The sequence below is a fragment of the Erpetoichthys calabaricus genome, chromosome 2 (assembly GCF_900747795.2).
Source record: "Erpetoichthys calabaricus chromosome 2, fErpCal1.3, whole genome shotgun sequence".
NCBI lineage: Eukaryota > Metazoa > Chordata > Cladistia > Polypteriformes > Polypteridae > Erpetoichthys > Erpetoichthys calabaricus.
The window spans coordinates 203,193,199-203,211,662 of record NC_041395.2 but is presented as its reverse complement, the minus strand read 5'-3'; positions in this window follow the sequence as shown (position 1 = coordinate 203,211,662).

The following is an 18,464-nucleotide window of genomic DNA, read 5'->3' as shown; positions in this document are numbered from 1 at the left end:
TCTTAGGTTACACTGGACAACTATCTAGATGAGACATGCTCTGCAGAAACCTGCACACTGCATAAACACATTTGCGTTTTTAGCTGCCGGTGTTAATTGCACAGAATTATGCTGAAAACTTGTCAACATGGCCAGTAAACAGCATAACCAAAGCTCTCCACAGCTGTCATTACCTGTGAAGCATGATAGTCTGAGAAGAAAGTGCAAGTTCTGAAAGCAGCATGAGCCCAGTATCCACTTGGAAAGGAGGCACTGTCTGAAAAGACCCACAGAACAAGACCAACAGTTTGCTTTTAAAAATGCAATAGAGATCTCAACATACAGTATCTACTTGGAGATAATGATGCTTTACTCACAAATACAAAAGGAAAAATAGGTAAAAGTTATTTCCACTTTGAAAAAATAAAACAAAGGTTAGAAACATTTTGTATTTATAGCCTTTAGAAGGTTAGAAACATGTGCTTTGGTTATACCTTTACTATCATTTAATGAATGCTACTAAGCGAATTCAGCTAATTTGTTCCTGATCTCATTTCCATGTTATCAGCATGCGAATAAGTTTTACCTTTTTATCCTTTTTCAATTTAATTCCTTCTCTAACATCCTTACATACTGTATATTGTTTCTTTAACTCTACTGTCAATTAATGATATTAATAGCAAGAACAATAATAATAAGCAATAAAATAATATAATAAATTCTATATTGAATAGTTTTTGATAGAAAAAAAATTGTTTCCAAAAATAATACAAAATCTGGCAGATATAATACTTTACATATTCACTAGGACCACTCGACCACAAATGATTACTTGTTACTTGCAGATTCTTTGTATTTCCATGGCTACAATTTATTTGCTGATGTTGCTGGTAAAAGAATAATAATGATGTTTTTCTTTTCTTCTCTAGGCCAGCATCTCTGGCCACATGATGATTCACGATGCCACAAGACTGAGCCAGAAATGGATACTAAGGTACTACAGTAAACAGTAATAATTGGAAGTTGCAATGTTAAAAACTCCCAGTCAGTACTAGTAAGTAAAAGAGGTATTTTGATTCCTCAGGCATTTAGTTTTTGAAGTGTTATTTTACTAGGTTGATAACAAAAAAGTAATTGTCAAGCTTGAGTATTAAGAATTGCTAATTTCCCAATGCACATTGCTTCATGAAATTCACTGTTTATGTCGGGTCACTATTCAGGGAGTGGATGTGGAGGTGGTGCACTCCTACAAGCACTTTTTTTTGGGGGGGGGGGGGGGAGAGGGGGAATCCATCCACATCAACAAGAGGCTGGACTGGTCTCATAACACAATATAAGAAAAGGCAGAGCACACTCAATTTTCTTAAGAGACTGCCCTCCTTCTACAATTCTGTAAGGGCCAGTGTTATATTCTATGTTGTGGTGTGCTGGGCAGATAACATCACTTCAATACAATACAATACAATACAATACAATTTATTTTTTGTATAGCCCAAAATCACACAAGAAGTGCCGCAATGGGCTTTAACAGACCCTGCCTTTTGACAGCCCCCCAGAAGGGGGTCAATACAATACAGTACAATACATAGAACAGAACAAATCCGCAATACAGTATAAAACTAAAAATTTTAGAAGTACGGAGTAGAATTTAACAGTAGATGATATCATATAATATGATTTGGAATTGTTTAAAGTCCTGGAGACCTCGTTCATCATGCTGTCTCCCCCATTTGGCCATTCCACAGCTGAAATAGCGCTAATCCAATGAAAGGACCCCTCTTTCCCATGATTCCTGCGATCCTCCATCAGGGATGACTTTACCTTAGGCAGGCAAAACAACTTGGCAGGTGGGCCGTGGCACCAAGTGCCACATTTCAGTACCAAGAATAGAAACAGAATAGGTGAGGGTTAGTATCAAATTATAACTATCATGTTACTTATGTTTTATTGCTAATGACTAAAAACAGAGATGCAGTCTGTACTGTTAACCAGCAGCACTAGTCAGGATATACTAAACTGAAGTAGTGAGTTTTCAGCCGGGATTTAAAAGCTGAGACTGAAGGGGCACCTTTTATAGTAGCAGGCAGACCACTCCACAGTTTAGGGGCCCTGTAACTAAAAGCTCGACCTCCCACCATTATTATATTAATTCTTGGAATTATAAGCAGACCGGCATCTTGAGATCTTAATGTGCGCTCAGGTTTGTAAGTCATGATAAGTTCAGACAAGTAAGCTGGACCTTGGCCATTTAATGCTTTATATGTTAAAAGGAGGATTTTGAAATCTGCCCTAAACTTAACCGGGAGCCAGTGTAAAGATTTAAGAACTGAAGTTATGTGTTTGTATTTTCTTGTTCTTGTAATAATTCTTGCAGCAGCATTTTGGATTAACTGGAGGCTGTATAAAGAACAGTTTGACCATCCAGTGAACACTGCATTGCAGTAGTCAATTCTACTTGAAATAAATGCAAGAATTAATTTCTCAGAATCCTTCAAGAGAAGCCCACTGAATCAACAAACTAATTAAAAGAATAGTCTCAGTTATGGGATGCACTCTGAAACCCCCAGGAGTTAGTAGAGGAGGACAGAATGAAAACAAAACTGAGTGCCATTATGAAAAATGCTGCACATCCTCTGACGACTTTCAGCTAATTAATTATTCAGCAGAAGTGTTTCAGGAAACGTTACTGGGGCTCATTTATGCCAATGGCAATATGCCTGCAGGTGAAGTAAACATTGAAGATGCTTTACTACAAGCAGAAACTGCAGGAGCTACTTGAAATCGCAAACTACACATTTGTCTTCTTGATGGGGTCTTCCCTGGTGGCAAATCAGAGCATACGTGTTGTTGGAAAGCCCTTGTGCATCTTTGAAAGGTACCTCAGAGTCACAAGCATTTCGCCCCTAAACCTGTACTCTTCACATGATCAGGGCAATGATGGCTAAGTTAGGTTCCAACTGTGAATTCTTGTCAGCCACAACCATCTTCAGTCAGTTTTAGCTGCCATGGCTATCTCACCTGTAGCTTTCTTCAGGGATTTAGTCTCCAAACCGATCTTCTTTAAGAAATAGCCCACTAATGTTGCTGGGAAGCCATGGCAATCATCTTTGTTGCGGAATAAGATTGTATGCCATCCTTTGACTACAGCTTCATTGATCAAATCCTGTGACTTGGCCTTCTTGAATTGTTGGGAGATAGCTAGCCTGTCCTCCCTGGGTACTGTTAGTTTGACCACCACGATAGTTTTTGTACTCCTAGAAAGAAGAACCATGTCTGGTCGAAGCGAGGTTAACATCACATCTTCTGGAAAAATAAGTCTCTTCTCCAGGTTGACCTGCATTTCCCAGTATGACGTTTGATGCAAGATGGAGGGCGGGTTATTGGCAGCTGTCCTTGCTTTTGGGACATTATGTCTGGATAAAAATGGAAAATCTCAGGTGGTGCTGCCTGTTGTTTGTTAGCCTTGACCCGCTGAAGATCCGTCCATTTAGAGATCTCTGTAAGAACTTTGTTATGCCTCCACCTGCACCAGCCTTCTCCCAGTGCTTAGAGGCATCCAGTCAAAATATGATTCAGCGTACAAAGAATTGCTCTACACTGTTTGCAGGAATGGTCTTCTTCTTTGCCTCAGATCTTTAGGTTGCTTGGGGTTGGAAAGAGGTCAGCCACCACAAGAAGAAGGAAAGCCAACTTGCCCTAGTTAATGCCACATAATTCCTTCCAGGACAATAATCACTCAAGTGCTTGATCCCACTGCATCCACTGCCCCTGGTATGCAAGCTCAACCACTTTTAGGCAATGGTCTTCTTCTGCTGCCTCTCTGGCCCTCTGCTCCACTAGTTCTTTCTTGCCTTTGGCACTGGCCATGCTCCATTTCTTAGTGTTATAATTGCCAAGACCAAGCCATCTTTGGCAAACCACCCCAACAATCTCCTGATGTTACCAGTACATTTCAGCTTCCCTCATTCCTTCCCGAGGCCTACACTTTCTGCCACACTTGATAGTCTTGCTGGCATGTCTGACTTTCTCATCCTCTGACAGAAGCAGTGTGCTGACTGCTCTTGCTTTGGTGGCTTTGAATTCCTCCACCACCGATAAGACAGGTAAGCAGAGCTTAGAGGTCTTCCTGTACAGGTTGATCGAGCTGAAAGTTGGGGAAACAAAGGTTCATAAATTTGTGATGCGATTGAAGCAGTTGAACTTTTATTAAGACCGTTTCAATAAATGAGGTGTTTTGCTATGCTAGTGACAATATATAATGGATTGCGCATTCTGCCTCTTTTATGGCCACTACTGTTCTCATTTGTGATCCATTTCATACCCTTTACAAGCCTCACTAGCTTCTCTCTGCCCTTTTAATCAATAGGCTAAAGCAACTGCTTTCCAAACTGGATGTCGAGACCCTTTGGGGTGCTCTAATTAAATTTTTATCCTTCACTATTAAACAAATCTATAATTGGGCAGTTAAATTACTCAGAAATTTAAATTTGCATAATATTCTGGGTGGTGTATACATGTTTGTATAGTATGTTGTTTTATTATAGTACTTACTATTAATATTTTTACTTTTTTTAATTTGAGGTATGGCTGTAAAGCATGACACTTGACAAGGCTCACCTTCACAAAAATGTGATTCTCTGCATGTCAAATTAAAGAATAAGCATAGCAGTTTGCAAACAAAAAACCAAGACAAAGACACTTACGATTTCTCAAACATGTGAAACGCAATCCAGAAAAAATGCAACCAATGTATTACGGATGTGAAGGATCTAACCCGACTTGATACTCTATCCTTAATTTCTGATCACAATGCTGCTTCTCATGGAATGTTTTGTCATGTGGATAAATTAAAGTAATCCATATATCTCTCAAATACATTTTAAAAAAAGCACAAGTATTATAAGCAATGGCATAAAATTGCATCTTTGTATGAAGAAACATTTTTAGCAGTATTTGATAGATTCTTGTAAAATAACAGAATCCTCTGATTGTCTTGTAACCAAAAACAGTGGGCCATCCTATGCCATGGATTTGTTTATCTTCTTTGCAGTATTATTTGATATTATACATTTCTTTCTAACACTGTCTATAATGAAAGGTAAAATGCAGTGATAGATTTGCAATTATTAGTGCATTGTTCATAAGCAGCTAAACTGATTAAAATTCAGTAAGGAATGGGTTTGCACCCTAATGCATTACTTTATGTTACCCAATGGGTAGAGGCTTATGATTATTTTCCATTATGCATCCCCACAATTTTGGCAGACAGCAGAACTTTTTTGTACCTTATTTTTGAAAAGTAAGACTAAGACATTCCAGCACTGTGCATTTTAACACAAAACTTTCAAAAATATCAGACAATAAATGAGTTAACACATTTTGTTGTAAAAATTAAAATTACTCAATTCAATAATGGCTAATGTGTGAATCCCTGTTTCTTGACTTTTAGTTTCTGACACAATATTTTTCTTTACTGCATTTGTAGTCAACCTATTCTTAAAAAATACAGTACATATATTTAAGTATAAAAGAGACCATTTAAACTGTATGCATTCCTGCTCTTATGATTGTGTGGATGTTCTAAAAAATCTACAACTGTCACACTGTCGCAGATGAGGAACTAGTCAAAACAGTACAGCAGAATTAAGTTGAATATTTACTTAGAATGACAGAGATATTGCTGTAAATGTGTACTTAAATTCTTGAGACAAACAAGTGGAGGATAAAGAAAAGCAAAAACTCTGTAAAGGGTTTAAGGGGTTTACGTTGACACAGCAGTTTCCTCTTCCTTTCTGAGTAGAAGCATTTTAAAGGGCAAATAACATAAATCAAGGAATGTTATGCTAAAACTCAATAATGTGTTTTGAAACCAGATCTGGAGTGCTGTGTGCAATTCTGGCCACCATGATACAAATACAGTACATACAGTGCATCCGGAAAGTATTCACAGTGCATCACTTTTTCCACATTTTGTTATGTTACAGCCTTATTCCAAAATGGATTAAATTCATTTTTCTCCTCAGAATTCTACACATAACACCCCATAATGACAATGTGAAAACAGTTTACTTGAGGTTTTTGCAAATTTATTAAAAATAAAAAAATTGAGAAGGCACATGTACATAAGTATTCACAGCCTTTGCCATGAAGCCCAAAATTGAGCTCAGGTGCATCCTGTTTCCCCTGATCATCCTTGAGATGTTTCTACAGCTTAATTGGAGTCCACCTGTGGTAAATTCAGTTGATTGGACATGATTTGGAAAGGCACACACCTGTCTATATAAGGTCCCACAGTTGACAGTTCATGTCAGAGCACAAACCAAGCATGAAGTCAAAGGAATTGTCTGTAGACCTCCGAGACAGGATTGTCTTGAGGCACAAATCTGGGGAAGGTTACAGAAAAATTTCTGCTGCTTTGAAGGTCCCAATGAGCACAGTGGCCTCCATCATCCGTAAGTGGAAGAAGTTCAAAATCATCAGGACTCTTCCTAGAGCTGGCTGGCCATCTAAACTGAGCGATCGGGGAGAAGGGCCTTAGTCAGGGAGGTGACCAAGAACCCGATGGTCACTCTGTCAGAGCTCCAGAGGTCCTCTGTGGAGAGAGGAGAACCTTCCAGAAGGACTATCATCTCTGCAGCAATCCACCAATCAGGCCTGTATGGTAGAGTGGCCAGACGGAAGCCACTCCTTAGTAAAAGGCACATGGCAGCCCGCCTGGAGTTTGCCAAAAGGCATCTGAAGGACTCTCAGACCATGAGAAAGAAAATTCTCTGGTCTGATGAGACAAAGATTGAACTCTTTGGTGTGAGTGCCAGACGTCACATTTGGAGGAAACCAGGCACCGCTCATCACCAGGCCATGCTGTGGGGATGTTTTTCAGCGGCAGGGACTGGGAGACTAGTCAGGATAAAGGGAAAGATGACTGCAGCAATGTACAGAGACATCCTGGATAAAAACCTGCTCCAGAGCGCTCTTGACCTCAGACTGGGGCGACGGTTCATCTTTCAACAGGACAACGACCGTAAGCACACAGCCAAGATATCAAAGGAGTGGCTTCAGGACAACTCTGTGAATGTCCTTGTGTGGCCCAGCCAGAGCCCAGACTTGAATCTGATTGAACATCTCTGGAGAGATCTTAAAATGGCTGCGCACCGACGCTTCCCATCCAACCTGATGGAGCTTGAGAGGTGCTGCAAAGAGGAATGGGTGAAACTGGCCAAGGATAGGTGTGCCAAGCTTGTGGCATCATATTCAAAAACACTTGAGGCTGTAATTGCTGCCAGAGGTGCATCGACAAAGTATTGAGCAAAGGCTGTGAATACTTATGTACATGGGATTTCTCAGTTTTTTTATTTTTAATAAATTTGCAAAAACCTCAAGTAAACTTTTTTCATGTTGTCATTATGGGGTGTTGTGTGTAGAATTCTGAGGACAAAAATGAATTTAATCCATTTTGGAATAAGGCTGTAACATAACAAAATGTGGAAAAAGTGATGCGCTGTGAATACTTTCCGGATGCACTGTAGCTATTCTAAAAGCTGTGCAGACAGCAGCACAATGTTCATCCCTGTGAGGGCATAAGGTAACTGAATATTTTTAATTTTAGGCTGAGGGGACCATGTGGGTAACCTAATCCTGGCCTCTAAAATTATCAAAGAAATTGATAAAGTTAATCTAAAAAAATTATTAAATAAATAATTATTTCAGTTAAATATTGAGTCGCACAAAAGAAAGCAACTGTGCATTCATGACAGGAAACAGCTCCTTACACAGAAATGTCATGGGAATTTGGAACAAACTGCCAAGTAATCTAGATGATGGATTTTAAAACATGGCTGGAAAAAATATTAAAAACAATTTCTCTATAATCTAACTAACTGAGCTAGATAGACTTTATTGTCATCTCTTTTTAAAAACATGTCTCATGTTTTAATAAAAATTATAGCACACTTTTAAAAATCAAAAGGCAAAAATCTTAGTCAATGTCAAAAAGGTAAAGATTCAAATACATAAAATAAACCAAGAGGAGTTATGGATTGATTCAAAAAGTCACTGCCCAATCAGTGCTAAAAGCCTGCCATAATAATAAATGGCTGAAACAGGCATGAGGTGCCTGGGATGTAATTGTGGATCACAGGCAACAGCAAGTGGCTGTGATGGGCTTGAGGCAAAAAGGAAGTGACCAATTGGGTAGTTCACACTGTAAACATAAAGGTTTTTGATGGAACAGTTTCAGAACCCAATACATTCACTATAATAAACTCCATTTACTTTAGAAACACACACTGCAACTAGTAAGTATAAAAAATTGTAATTATATGCTGACATTCAAGGTTACGCCATGGCATTTATTAGGGGACCTAGCCATATGTGTTCAAAGCAACCTATTGGTATGGTATTTTTTCTTCAACTGCTTGTCTTTGTTAAATACATCCCAGTATTCTGAATTATGTCCTTAATTATTTTTCTGGTGGTAGATACAGTAGTTGGTAAATTTCAAAAAGAAAGTTTTTTTTAAGTTCTGTATTTGCTATGGGCACCAGATATTAATGTAACCTATAACCCTCAAAAATGAGGTCTGTCTCATCGGAGGTTGAGATTCCACTATGTTCCACAATAAATATGAAGTATTTGTAGCAGTTATCTAAAGACCTAGTAAACTAACGATTTATCATTTCATTAAAACTATTCAAATTGTGCAATGCAGACCGGCCACATTTACTTCAGTAAAGTCTGAGATGGTTGTGACCAAGAAAAAATAAAGTGTTGAACAAACAGTAAATAAGAAAATGAAAGGAGGAGACCACTTCTTTACATAATGAATTTCAGCCCCTCTGTCACACTGTATCAGTGAAAATGATGGCAAAAAATAAAGAAAGAAAAGACTAATATTACTGTATTGCAAATATTAGCAATTAATATAAACAAGTACAGTTTACCATAATTGAACTGTACTTTAAAAGGGGCTAAGCCAGAACACCAAGTGCAGAGACCTGCTATAGCAGAAAGAGAGTGAAAGACAAATATTGAGAGAGAGAGAGTGAGACAGACTGACCTCTGACCATGGCTCATCAAGATAAAAATGCAGCCAACTGCTGAATTCAGAGAATTGAACAACCAAGATCAAGAGCTTCCGAGGCTTGGTGCCTGTATTTCCTTGCCTGTTGTAAATCGTTTTGGAAAGTATCCTTAAATATTTAACTGTTATTGTTTTTGCTGGGGTACTACTGCATTGAATGAGACCTGCATTGCTTAATATTGAACACTTAATAAGATTTAATTGAAATTATGTGACAATTGAGTAATGGCACCGAAAAGCTGCATCAGCCTGGGGATGAGTCACCAACAGTATGAACTGTCATTCAATCATGAAAATAAGTAGCTTCTTGTGTGGAATTCTTGCTTTGTTGGCTTTGTTTTTTTCTTTTTTTTTATTTCTCTGGTGTTTTTTCTAGATTGATTTTGATGTATAAGTTCTGCATATTTTATCTGCTTGATTGTACACTGTGTTACTTTCTTGAAATAAAACTGGCATTTGCCAAAGTCACATATAAATTCCAAAAACTGTGGCAACAGCAAGCCATCCTTTTAAAAATGAGCTATCTAAAAGAGCAATGTAAGGTCCAATAAATCATTTGCATTCAATGTTGGCAAACACCAAAATTTCATTACACTGGTGTCTGAAGAGGGATGAGAAGAAGACCAACAGTCCAACATAGCAAAGCATGGAATGTTGTGGATACAATAAAGGACTTGCTGGGCACCAACAATATGAGCTGACATTCCATCATGTAAATGATTAGCTTCAGAGCCCGCTGCAGGGAAGCCTATAAAAGTGGCAAGCCAACGTTGCATATGAATTCCATCTAGCAACAGTGAGCCATCCTTTAAAGGATAGTGTGCTATCTAAACTAGTGATAAGATGAAGAATTCATTGGCACACAGTGAAAGCAAACTACACTTGTGCTCTTGTCAGTCACTTCTGTGTCTTGGGTACTGTAAGAGGTGCACGTATACAGTCACTCAGGCAAGAGAGTCCGAGAGGTGCATTTTTTGCGAGTCCTTACTGGGTGTAGAGGCACCTAGATGGAGTGAAAGCCACAAAGTGAAGGTTTTATCCCTGGTAAAAGGGCTGACAGCTCAAGGAGAGACATGAAGAGCAAGCCACTGCTGTGACTTGTTTCAACCCCATCAAAACTCATTAGGGCATTTGTTTCCTTGGAACTTGTCATTTATAATGAGTTTGTCATATTTCAGCAAGGAAGTGTTGCCTGGCTTTTGTTTATTTTTCTTTTCTGTATCTTCTTTGTTTGTTGTAAAGTATTATTTTTCAGGTATTTATGGTATTTAAGTATTTTTTGTTAATATTTTTCTGCTGCATGTAATTTGTGAATATTACATGTCTACTGTCACAAGAATAGACAGAAGACATCAAAAAGGTTTGGGGCAGCCACCCGTATATTATGTCCTGGCTGCAAAATGGGTTGGTTTTAAGAGGAGTTGTGTTCAGGTTCAAGTTCAAAACAGAACTGATTTAGGGATGTAAAGATGGCAGCTTTAAAAGGCCAAGACAGGAAGTGACATCATCAGGACTAGAACCAAAAATTATGTCATCTGGACCGGAAGTGATGTCGTCATTGCCACCAGAATAACGTGAAAACCAGAAAACGTGCAAAAGTTCGCTGACGACACTGCTATCGTGGGCTGCATCAGGAGTGGGCAGGAGGAGGAGTACAGGAACCTAATCAAGGACTTTGTTAAATGGTGCGACTCAAACCACCTGCAACTGAACACCAGCAAAACCAAGGAGCTGGTGGTGGATTTTAGGAGGCCCAGGCCCCTCATGGACCCTGTGATCATCAGAGGTGACTGTGTGCAGAGGGTGCAGACCTATAAATACCTGGGAGTGCAGCTGCATGATAAATTGGACTGGACTGCCAATACTGATGCTCTGTGTAAGAAAGGACAGAGCCGACTATACTTCCTTAGAAGGCTGGTGTCCTTCAACATCTGCAATAAGATGCTGCAGATGTTCTACCAGACGGTTGTGGCGAGCGCCCTCTTCTACGCGGTGGTGTGCTGGGGAGGCAGCATAAAGAAGAGAGATGCCTCACGCCTGGACAAATTGGTGAGGAAGGCAGGCTCTATTGTAGGCATGGAGCTGGACAGTTTGACATCTGTGGCAAAGCGACGGGCACTGAGCAGGCTCCTGTCAATCATGGAGAATCCACTGCATCCACTAAACAGTATCATCTCCAGACAGAGGAGCAGCTTCAGCGACAGACCGCTGTCACTGTCCTGCTCCACTGACAGACTGAGGAGATCGTTCCTCCCCCACACTATGCGACTCTTCAATTCCACCCGGGGGGGTAAACTTTAACATTATACAAAGATATTGTCTGTCTGTATACCTGCATCGTTATCACTCTTTAATTTAATATTGTCTTTATCAGTATGCTGCTGCTGGAGTATGTGAATTTCCCCTTGGGATTAATAAAGTATCTATCTATCTGTCTAGAATCATACAGGATTTCCTGTGGATAGTCTGCAGAGGATTGAGAGAGAAAGTCAGTGCACCTTGCCACCCCCTGCTCTGGCATGGAACTACCATTATTTAGGCCCTTTAGCTGCCTCCCAATCGCATGTGTGTGACACTATGTATTTTATCTTATCTTTTACACTTTGTATTTTGTCGGTGTAACCCAATTTTTGCAGATTCTGATTGTTAGATTAAACACTGAGACTTGTTAGGTCTGAATTGCCTTTTTAGGCAAATCCTTTATTCTTATTTTGCCTTTTCAACTCTCTGTGCTTCTTTGTGACTTTCAAATAAATATTCTTATTTATAAAGATTTTGCATTAGTGTTGTTCTTAAACCTGAGTTTCTTCACAATTTATCCTCTCCCCTGAAGGGCACTTTTGATATTGTGTATTCTAGGACATGGAAGTTATTTTGAAACTTTAAAACCCAGTTCTGCATTTTGAGCTTGAATAGGCCAAAGCCTCCATGTGAGTTGGGAGGCCAGACTGACTAAGGTGAAGCCTATTCTAGGCAGGCTGGGAAGGTGTGACCTGGCTTGTGGAATATTAGGGGGACTTAAACCCTCTTTGCTATTGTAGTGCACTTCAATCATAACAGTTCACTTAACATTTGAATTTTCATTTAATACATTTTTCTGTTTGATTGTTTAAACTTTTTATATAATCTTTACATTGTGGATTTTATCATTTTACTGCATTTTTGCTAATGCCTAATGTATTATATTAAGTACTAGCAAAATACCTAGCTTCGCAGCGGAGAAGTAGTGTGTTAAAGAGGTTATGTAAACATATATATACATATACATATATACATATATATACATATCTACATATACACATATATACATATATATATATATACATATACACATCCACATATATATACATATATATATACACATATCAACATATATATACACATACATATTACACACATACATAAACACACACATATACATATATACATATACACATACATACATAGTGCGTTGTAACACGGGCTGTGATTGTTACATAGGAGGGAGATGACAAATCACAGCTTCCCGCTTTCTAATCGGGCCTGTGATTGGTGCTTTGACTGATGCCCAGATCCCACAGTATCTCCCCTTAGGAGAGGCGTTAGGCAAGTTTAGGTTTACACCTGTTTTTAAGGATTATTGGCTGAAAGGGGCTTTCATGAAAAAACTTAGGGCTTTGCTACAGGATACACCCTCCACAAGTTAAGGAAGTAAAAATAAAGGTATGTATTTCTGTTTTATTTAAACCTTTTAAGTTTGTATGCGGGCGGCATGGTGGCGCAGGGAAAGGTGCCAGTTAGGAGACCCGGGTTCGCTTCCCTGCGTGGAGTTTGAATGTTCTCCCTGTGTCTGTCTGGGTTTCCTCCAGGTACTCCGGTTTACTCCCACAGTCCAAAGACATGCAGGTTAGGTGCATTGGCGATTCTAAATTGTCCCTGGTGTGTGTGGGTGTGTGCGCCCTGCGGTGGGCTGGCACCTTGCCCGGGATTTGTTTCCTGCCTTGTGCCCTGTGTTGGCAGGGATTGGCTCCTGTGTTTAGGATATAGCGGGTTGGATAACGTATGGATGGACATTTGTATGCATAGCCCCATTTGCCCGTTTTCGTTTTTTTTCTTTCTTCAGTAATATTTCAGCAAACCCGGAGCTTGTCAGTTCAAATCCTGGTACTGACACCACTGTGTGACTCTGAGGAAGTCATGTAACAAATTGTACCTCAGATGTTGCAAGTTGCTGGAATAAAGGCATAAGTCAAATAGATAAATATGTATTATACACATAGGAACTATTCATTAATTTTCAGTTAAGTCATCTGCAGCAAACCTTTATAAATGAGGGTTTCTCCTTTTTAGATAGTGCAAACTGTTTCTTCTTCATTGAGGTTTTCTCTTGGAGAGCTTTTTTTCATTTCATTGAAAATTAAAGCAGCAGCTGCCAAAATATATAGCTTTCTTATTAATTTTTCAACATTGTGTAAAATAACTTTACAAAGTAACATAAAAGGTTTAAATACTGGTTATCCTTTTACACTAAAATATTACTAAAGAGATACAAAAAAAAAGTAAAATGCATATGTTGTTTTTCTTTAAGGAGATTAAATATTACTGAAGAAAGAAAAAAAAACTAAAACAGCCAAATGGGGCTATGCATACGAACTTAAAAGGTTTAAATAAAACAGAAATATATACTTTTATTTTTACTTCCTTAACTTGTGGAGAGTGTATCCTGTAGCAAAGCCCTAAGTTTTTTCGTGAAAGCCCGTTTCAGTCAATAAGTCTTAAAAACAGGTGTAAAGATATTGACAATAAGCTACGCAAACCCACCAAGACAGGCAATCGTTTAAATGAAGGCGCGAGTCGAAAAACACCATCCCATACTATTAATTAACGATTAACACATTTCTATATGTATTGTAAGCATACAATACAACTGATAATATGTTGCGCTTATTTATCTGGTGTACCGACATTTTTGCTTGTTTAACGGCTGAAATCCAACGTGGTTTGTGCCCTTCAGAATGAAAACAGTTTGCATTTATCTTTTTAATAAAAGGCGAGCTTTTAAGGCTGAGAAATCACCCCGTAAATGCACACGTTTAATTGCACATGTGTTAATACTGGTTATCCTTTTACACTAAAATATTACTAAAGAGATACAAAAAAAGTAAAATGCATATGTTGTTTTTCTTTAAGGAGATTAAATATTACTGAAGAAAGAAAAAAAAAACTAAAACAGCCAAATGGGGCTATGCATACGAACTTAAAAGGTTTAAATAAAACAGAAATACATACCTTTTATTTTTACTTCCTTAACTTGTGGAGGGTGTATCCTGTAGCAAAGCCCTAAGTTTTTTCGTGAAAGCCCGTTTCAGTCAATAAGTCTTAAAAAGAGGTGTAAAGATATTGACAATAAGCTACGCAAACCCACCAAGACATGCAATCGTTTAAATGAAGGCGCGAGTCGAAAAACACCATCCCATACTATTAATTAATGATTAACACATTTCTATATGTATTGTAAGCATACAATACAACTGATAATATGTTGCGCTTATTTATCTGGTGTACCGACATTTTTGCGCGTTTAACGGCTGAAATCTAACGTGGTTTGTGCCCTTCAGAATGAAAACAGTTTGCATTTACCTTTTTAATAAAAGGCGAGCTTTTAAGCCTGAGAAATCACCCTGTAAATGCACACATTTAATTCTTTATCACTTCAAACAACTGAACTATCCAGAACATTTCAGGCATACATCCAGCATTCAAACTATGTATAAAAAGCACAACTGTTAAAGGAATTCAGCATTTCTTAATTGAAAATGTTCCTTTAATCCTCAACATGTCTCAATGAGTCGTTCTGGTGGATTTACTTGACGTTTTGATCTTCTAGTTAATTGTGTTTGTAGTTGAGATGTTCTTTCCTGATTTATACTTGTCTTCTCGTTAATATTTGTTTCTCTGGTGTTAGTGTTCTGATTAAAGGTTATTGGTCCTTTGATGTCTCAACGGTTTCTTCTTAGAACAGCTCCTATTACGCAATTCCGTCACATACTGGTCTATTGTTTCGCCGCTTTTCTGGAAACGTAAAAAACTTGTGCCGCTCAAATGTCACATTGCGCTTTGGGTTGCAATACGTTTCGAATTTTTCAACTATTTTGTTCAATTTCATATTGTCTCCATCTTCTTCAAACTGAAAATTGTTATACACCTCTAGCGCCTCTTCGCCAATTACATGTAGAAGCATAGATGCTTTCATTTTTTCACTTTTCCTATCTGCTTCAATCGCAGCAATATACAACTCGAATCTCTGTTTAAATCTTTTCCAATTTTCAGCTACATTTCCCTTTAACTGGAGATTTGGTGGGGGCTGTAATCCTTCCATATTTTTTTTTCTCTTTTGCTAGGACATCTTAGCGCTTTCTGACCACATTTTCGGGTTACTCACAGACACGAGACTTGTTCAAAAGCTGAACTCTTCTTCACATTCCTCTTCCAATCTGCCACTTCTGACACCATGTAGTGATCTTGTTAGGATTGAAAGATATAATAACTTTTTAATAGACTTTAGAGACATTTACTGTACAAGTTACTACTCGTTCTTTAGTTCATGCCCATTCTCCTACTTGCATCGGCATTCACAGGCATTTCTAATCATTCTGTAAGTATCCCTTAATAGACCTTACTAATCAACTATCATTACAAAATCCAACGTGGTTTGAGCCCTTCAGAATGAAAACAGTTTGCATTTACTTTTTTAATAAAAGGCGAGCTTTTAAGCCTGAGAAATCACTCCGTAAATGCACACGTTTAATTGCACATGTGTTAATATGTATGCTTACACAGTATTAAACCCACCAAGACATGGAATCGTTTAAATCAAGGCGCTGCGCTACCTTCTTCCAGATCGGCCCCAAGGCGTTTCACGTGATTACGTGGGAGGCGTGATGACGCGATACGCGACTTCGCCCCCGTCCATTACAGTATATGGACAAAAAAGAGGTTCCAGTTATGACCGTTACGCTTTGAATTTTGAAATGAAACCTGCCTAACTTTTGTAAGTAAGCTGTAAGGAATGAGCCTGCCAAATTTCAGCCTTCCACCTACACGGGAAGTTGGAGAATTAGTGATGAGTGAGTGAGTGAGTGAGTGAGTGAGTGAGTGAGTGAGTGAGTGAGTGAGTGAGTCAGTCAGTCAGTCAGTCAGTGAGGGCTTTGCCTTTTATTAGTATAGATGTAATATTTGATTATTTTCAATTACCATTCTGTTGCAACACCAACTTTGTTTTGAGATGCATGTGGTCATTTTGTCATGAAACAATGATGGGTACTAAGGGCTCATACAGGAAGTCACACCAGTATAATGTCAGTACATATGATGGTATTTAAACCTACTTGTCATTGTAGTTAATTGTCCAAGATTTTGGAGAAAGAGCAAAATATTTAACATGTGTTATTATATTCTAAACAAAGAATGCTGTGTGAGTTTTGACAGCAAATCTTTGGTTTGCATTTTGGCGTTGGTGCTCTTAAGTTTTGATTTTGCAGTTTCCGGCCATTTCCTGTAGTCTGACTTCATTTCTCTGTTTTGTCCTTTCTCCAGTCCTTTATTTCATTCTGCCCACCTTGGCAGTCATCACAGCAATATTAAAAAGGCCATCTGAGAGAAAATAACACACATTTAATTAAATATAAAGGAAACATGGCTCGTTATCCATAATCCAAATACAGAAAAGGTTAAGAGAAAAATGTTTAAATGTTCTTTGAACTATTTAATGCTGCATGAGCCTAACATATACGGTATTTTGTAATTTGTATGTTGGAGTTGCACCATTTGCTATTTAGACTCTTTTTAAAAATGAATACCTTGGATACAGTATGGTACCTGATGCAATTTACGTGTACTTCAAAGGTTTCATACTAACTGCTATCTATACTAGTAGCAGTAAATGTTCATGTTTAAGTTGACAGTACTTCCATCTGTTATACAGTATTTTTACATTTCTTCACACATTCTGTATGAGGTGTAATCATTTCCAACTAGGCTTAGTTAGTTTTGAAATCATAAAATGTGTAAAAAAAATTACGTAATTTAATGAGTAATTAGCATTTTATGTTATTTTCAATTTGGTTTTCCTCTTTTTATCTGGTACGTTTGGTGCTGGTTGCAATAAAACTAGGCTTTGCTATTCACACAAGGTAAGTATTACATGATGTGTGACATCATAGTTGCTACCTATTTAAGGTTGAACCACCATCCAACGTGAGGTGCCCTTTGTACAAAAGGTGTTTTTCAGTTTCTTTGTGTTTTTCTACATTTAAACAATACCTAATGCACAAATGCTCTGTTTTGATTTTTTCTCTCTTTCATTTTATCTTAACGAACAAAACACATACAGTAACACTCAATTTAATCAATGTCGTGTACAGCAAAGTAATACAAAAAAACACACACAAGCAAAAAATCACAACATTCTTTCCTTCTCTTCCCTCAAGAGAAAGCTATATGGCAAAAAGAGCCTAAAACAATTATACAACTGTTCCATAGTGAAAGAGAATTTGTTTTTTTATTTAAGATAATATAAAACATAATTTTCCTATTAAGTTATGAAAGGTGGATTATGATCTTCCAATTAAGCAAATGAGTCTTTGTGCAAGCAATACATTATAGGATAGCACAACAGGTTCTCGCCTAGATTTTGAAGTTTGATCTGACATAAAAATATAACCAACAAAATAAATTTTACTTTACTTTAAATTTTAAATTAGATATATGAGCCAATGTAAAATTTTTTAGCTGTATTACAGCATACACTGCACAAACTGAAGAGGAACGCATCTTATAATTAATTTTTCCAATTATTATATGAAACTCTAATTGAAATATCCTTTCCCAGACATCTCCTGAGATTTTCTAAGGGGGGATTCCTTATGCTGTCTATATAAAGATCTTTGTAGGACTGGATACCTAGTGATTTCTATATGTTACATACTGAATAGGTTAAAGAAGACATGTCTATAGAATAGGTTTGCAGCTGGAAAAAGCGTTCCTGCCTTACAATGTGCTCTACAGTGATACAACATTTTAAGCAAGTGGGGAACCAAAGAATTTCTAGTAAGACTGTCAGTAATTAGTATGTGCAGGAGTACACAGCACAGTATAAAGAAAAGGACTTTGATCATTATTTAATTTCCAGTTCTAGCCAAGTGTACGTGTTTTAACTGGTGTCTAACTCCTTTCCAATGTCTCATTGCATATATGTTTATATGACTCAGTGCCAACTTAAATGCCTTTTTTTTCAAATGTGTGTGTTCTGTTGTGTAAAACAGAAAATTCAAAGTTATGTGGCAAGTATAATCAAATATCCATTTTATATGTCAAATGTGTTACTTATACGTATATAAAATATTCAGCATACATGGTAAATGTCTTG